Below are 6,014 nucleotides of genomic sequence, written 5' to 3' on the forward strand. Positions count from 1 at the left end.
AATCAGGTCATCTTTTACTCGCTTAGCTATTCACAGGAACAGAAATTTTGACCGCGGTGCCCAAACTTTTGCATGCCACTGTATATATCCTGTGCCTTCCAAATTGCTTCCAAAAATTCCAGCCATTGCTGCTCTGTTTTTGTCCCTGCCCGTGTTCTTTTTAAATCAATTTTGACCAATTTTTCTCTCATGCCTCTCTAATCCTCTTTATTCCACATCTGACTTTAGCTTCTCCTTCTCTAATGTCGGGGTGCATTTGATCATATTAAGAGTACTTGCCCCTAAGGGTTCTTTGGACTTAAGTGACCTTATTAATTCCGGTTCATTACAACAATCCAGAATAGCTGATCCCAAGTGGGCTCAACCACGAGCTGCTCTAAAAAGCATCTTGTCGCCATTCTAGGAATTTCTCCTCTTGAGACCAACACCATCCTAATTTTCCTAATCACCTGCATGACAATCCCCCATGACTACTGTAACATTGCCCGTATGGCACACATTTCCTATTTCCCATTGTAATTTGTGGACCTCATTCTTACTATTGTTTAGAAGTCTCTGTACAATTCCCATCAGGGTTTTTTATAACATTTGCTGTTCCTTAATTCTACCCACAGATTCTACACCTTCCATTCCTATACTACCTCTTTCTAATGATTTTATTTAATATTTCACCAACAGAACCACACAACCCCACTACTAGCTTGTTCTTGGCTTGTTCTTTCAAGAAACATAAGTATCTGGGAAACAAGAGGACCTGCAGATGCTAGAAATCTAGAGAGCCACACACAAACTGCTGGAGGAGCTCAGCATGTCAGGCAGCATCTGTGGATGGGAATCAACATTTCAGGCCAAGACCCTTCACCGGGACTCTTGATACCCACATATCTGGAATATCAACAAGCAAAGAAAATAGTAAGTAGTGCGGAATAGGGAAAACCTTTGACAAAATTTAGTCCAAGGCTTTAAAAAAACTACCAAATAGAGCTCAATAATTAACAAATACTACACAGGCAATAAACATTTTCATCAATACCGACACTGAATTTTTTTTTAATAAAAATATCTTGGTCCCATTTCAATCAGTAAAATTTAGAATGATAAACAAGAACTTAAGAAAGCTTTAGAAAAGACTATTTACACTCAAACCCACTTAGATTAACACTACCTTGGACAGGAGGAGGAAGAGAAATAACACACATGAAATAAAAAGAAATCACACCAACAGTCAGATAAAACTTCTAGGTATATATATTTTCATCAAAAATGAACTGGATTCAGCACTCCATGTGTGTATATGCAATTGTGATAAGAAATACAGAGCAGAAAACTTAAATGAGAGGCCAACTCAGTAAAATGAATCAACACTCTGGAAGAAAACATTAACCAGTGGAATGAGAATGACCCTCCATGGGAGACATCCCAACGATCTGAGCAGACTAGATGGTGACAAGGAAGCACCGTGCACCTGACTGAGAGTTGGAGACCTCTTCCCAAAAACAGAGGAGTTCCTTGCAGAAATACAGGACAAGGTGTTTAAGAAAAAGAAAAAAAATCTGAAATACATGCAATACAAGCAGACAAGACACTAAATGCAGAAAATGCCAAGAGAAACCAGACACAATCCAACACATTCCAGGATCCTGCAGCAGTTGAACTCAATCTGATTACTTATGCAGGTACAATCAAGTGGCAAATATCATTCACCAAAATCTTGCTTTAAAATACAAACTGATGAATGACCACGATAACTTGATAAAGGCACCATGACTTCAAGCCTGATTCAGTTAAGGACATAATCTCACAATTTATGATAATAAATACATTATTACAGATAGGATCATCTGAAATAACCATTCAGATATAATATTACAGGATAAACAAGCAGGGATAACTCCCTCAACAGATATAACCATTCTCAACACACACATGTGCCTCGACCAATGGGGCCCCTCACCACAGGCATTGTTCGTCAGTCAGATAACCAAGTTATTTTGTCTGCCAATTAGCATCCAAATGTTGCTATTCTGTCATCCATTGCCACACCCCACTGTTGATTCCTTTCTCCTCATCATACGTTCTTACCCCATCCGTCATCCAGAGTCCCAAACTCTGCCCTGTGCAGACCTGCCTCTGGTTTCTGACCCTGCTCCTTTGAACATCCAATTTATGGTTTCCCATTCCAATTTAAGTCTTTAGAGCACAGTGGTGTATCCAACAACCATTTAGAAGCAGGGAAAATGAGTCATAATGTGGAAATAAGTTGTGATTAAGGAGGTTAACGGACAATGTCATTCTTCATCAGCCCAGAGATTAGAACTGCAGTCATCTCGACTTCTTCAGTCTGCAGAGAATTCAAGGGAAACAACAGGGGAGGATTTAAATGGACTGATGTGGAACAGATTCACTGGCCCGGTTCAGCAGGCCTGAGTACACCAGTTGTGTTATAAATTCACTAAACACCAAAGACAGAGTTTAAAATAGAACTGGTTTATTTGTCTCAGATGCAGAATATTAAACTCCAGTCCCATTAAAGGTGAATGTGCAGCAGAATAAACTCCTCCCATGCCCAGTGACCAGGGTGCAGAACTGGGTGTGGTGAGCAGCAGCAATAATTGCAGAGTTCAGCACCGACAGTCACTCTCGAAATTGCATTCAGCAACAGTGATGGACAAATATCCAGCATGCAGCTCATTGAAACTTTCTCCCTGTGTGAACCGGCAGTGTGTCACAAGTGTAACATACTGTAAGGTTTCACTGCTGATGTAATGGCCTCTATGCAGTGTTTGACTGCTGAGGTAGTGGTTTCTCTGCAGCAGCAATGTCTAGGTTACAATTAGAGATAACAGGGTTTTGGAGTGCGGGGCTATCCAATGACAGAAATGTTCTTTCTTGTGAGTCTGGAAGAGAGATTCTCATGGCCTTTTGCTGGGGAGAGTTGAGAAGACGTGAATGGAGAGAGTGGGCCCTTTTTCTTTTTTTTGTTTTCTTTACTAACCCTATCGTCAAAGTAAGAATTATAAATCTTAATAGTTTAATCACATATTATGTACCATTTGTTACTTCAGGTGTCACGTAGACGCAAACTTATAAAACTACCAGCAACAATTAAACACACTTGGTGTCTGGTTTTGCAGTTAACAAACACTATTTTATTGGTAACTACTAATAATAGTGAACTTAAACCAGATAATCCAAGGGTTAGCAATGTTATGCATATATAGGTGTGAATACAGGTTTCCCCCGGTACCTGAAGGTAGAGTGTTCCTATGAAACTGTTTGTAAACCGAAATGTCATGAAGCGAAGAAGCAATTACCATTAATCTAAATGGGAAAAGATTTTGGACGTTCCCAGACCCAAAGAATAACCAACCAAATCATACCAAATTGCACATAAAACCTAAAATAATACTAACCTATAGTAAAAGTAGAATGATACGATAAATATACACACTATACAAAGTAGAAATATTGTATGTACGGTGTAGTTTCACTTAAAATCGGGAAGATAGTGAACTGAAATTGATTTGGAGAGAAAAAGAATCGGCACGTGCACAGCTATGCACGTACACACATGCGTACACAACTGCCGCACAAGGCTTCACGGTCATGGTAGTCCTTCTCGGGGTAAACTCACGTATAAAGCAGGCATCATCGTTATCGTAAAAGCGAAAATCCTCTTTGGTCAGCAAAAACAGGTACTAATGTAACTCTTTCGTAACAGTGAGCTGTCGTAAAGCGAGCGTCTGAAAAACGGGGGCCACCTGTATATAAAATCCAAAACCTAGGTGGTAAACGACATAGTCTTATGATGATGTGGTAGATTCAATTTAGTTCACAAGATTGGGGGGGGGGGGGGGAGGAGGAGGGAGGGAGGAGGAGGAGAGGGAGATGTAATCCAAGTAAACAGGTGTTGTCGACCTTTTCCAAAGCCCATCAAATCTTCCAAGTTAGCCAGACGTGACCAACTCAAGAGCACCTTTTCAAGAGAAAGTCTACCAACCCAGGCAAGGGTTAGACTCACCGGTAGATTCCACAGGGTCGCTCTTACACGCACTAACAGCCACAGATCGACTCTTCTTTATCGATCCTCAAATCCCACCCTTGTGGGTACAAGAAAGTCCAACTAGCAGAAAACTTTCATCACTAGCCTTCGTGCATTCGTGTGTCCTGCGAGAAAAGCAGTTACGTGTGTTTAAATACCGTTGTGCTGAACACCAGCTGTCCATCATGTAGCTCCGCCCCCTCTCTCAGTAAGAAGTCGCTTGCTTGTTCTGTGTCGGTAAAGGATCATTCTGACCTTGCTTAACCACAGAGAACATAAACATTAGTTGGTCACCATAGCAACGCAGCACTTCTGCAGAAATCCAACAGCATGTCCAAAGTCAGTCTTGGTTCTCTTTGCATTTTAAAGAGACAGTCCACAGAAAGTATGAACCCCAGAGGCAGATTACACAGGGGACACATCGTTCAGTATCCACCCAAACGAGATTCTTCAGTTTGGCCAGACTGGGGTGGGCGGGCTATAAACCCCTCTGTTAAGCTGCCAGCAGAACTGAGAGCTACATAAGATTAGATGACTGAGTGAATCGCTTCCTACATTCACAGCAGGTGAACGCCTCTCCCCAGTGTGAACTCAATGATGCACACTGGTTGATTTGGCTGAGAGAATCTTTTCCCAAAGTCTGAGCAGATCGGTCTCTACCCAGTGTGAAGTCGCTGGTGTGCCTTCAGGATGGATGACTGAGTGAATCCTTTCCCATAGTCTGAACAGATGAACGGCCTCTAACCAGTGTGAACTCGCTGATGTACCTTCAGATGGGATGATGAAGTGAATCCCTTCCCACATTCTGAACAGGTGAATGGCCTCTCCCCAGTGTGAATTCGCTGATGTACCTTCAGATGGGATGATGAAGTGAATCCTTTCCCACATTCGAGCAGGTGAACGGCTTCTCTCCAGTGTGAACTCGCTGATGTATCTTCAGATGGGATGACGAAGCGAATCCCTTCCCACAGTCTGAGCAGGTGATTGGCCACTCTCTGGTGTGAACTCCCTGGTGTGCCTTCAGTTGAGATAACTGAGTGAACCCTTTCCCACAGTCCGAGCAGGTGAACGGCTTCTCTCCAGTGTGAACTCGCTGATGTACCTTCAGATGGGATGAGCAAGTGAATCCCTTCCCGCAGTCCGAGCAGGTGATTGGCCACTCTCCGGTGTGAACTCCCTGGTGTGCCTTCAGTCGAGATAACTGAGTGAATCCTTTCCCACTGTCCGAGCAGGTGAACGGCTTCTCTCCAGTGTGAACTCGCTGATGTACCTTCAGATGGGATGACGAAGCGAAACCCATCCCACAGTCTGAGCAGGTGAATGGCCTCTCTCTGGTGTGAACTCGCTGATGTACATTAAGTTGAGGTAACTCAGTGAATCCCTTCCCGCAGTCTGAGCAGGTGAACGGCCACTCTCCGGTGTGAACTGACCGGTGTTTCAGTAACTGATTTGATGAAGTGAATCCTTTCCCACAGTCTGAGCATGTGAATGGCCTCTCCCCAGTGTGAACTGACTGGTGTCTCAGTAAGTGAGCTGATGAAGTGAATGCCTTGCCACAGTCCGAGCACGTGAATGGCTTCTCCCCAGTGCGAATTCTTTGAAGTACCTTCAGTTGAGATGACTGAGTGAATCCCTTCCCACAGTCCGAGCAGGTGAATGGCCTCTCCCCAGTGTGAACTCGCTGATGTACCTTCAGTTCAGATGAACGAGTGAATCCCTTCCCACAGTCCGAGCAGGTGATTGGCCACTCTCCAGTGTGAACTGACTGGTGTGTCAGTAACTGATATGATGAAGTGAATCCCTTCCCACAGTCTGAGCAGTTGAATGGTCTGTCCCCAGTGTGAACTGACTGGTGTCTCAGTAACTGAGATGACTGAGTGAATCCTTTCCCACAGTCTGAGCAGGTGAACAGCCGCTCCCGAGTGTGAACTCGCTGGTGAGCCATTAGGTCAGATGACCGAGTGAATGCTTC

At 43.5% G+C, this 6,014-nt stretch overlaps 1 protein-coding gene across 1 annotated transcript in view; it reads right to left on the reverse strand.

Moving 5' to 3' along the window:
- The window catches only part of LOC140720325 (NACHT, LRR and PYD domains-containing protein 3-like), a 510,894-nt gene that overhangs the window by 166,240 nt on the left and 338,640 nt on the right, over window positions 1–6,014 (reverse strand). The gene's annotated exons all lie outside the window — the stretch shown is intronic.

Source organism: Hemitrygon akajei, unplaced genomic scaffold, assembly GCF_048418815.1.
Source record: "Hemitrygon akajei unplaced genomic scaffold, sHemAka1.3 Scf000041, whole genome shotgun sequence".
NCBI lineage: Eukaryota > Metazoa > Chordata > Chondrichthyes > Myliobatiformes > Dasyatidae > Hemitrygon > Hemitrygon akajei.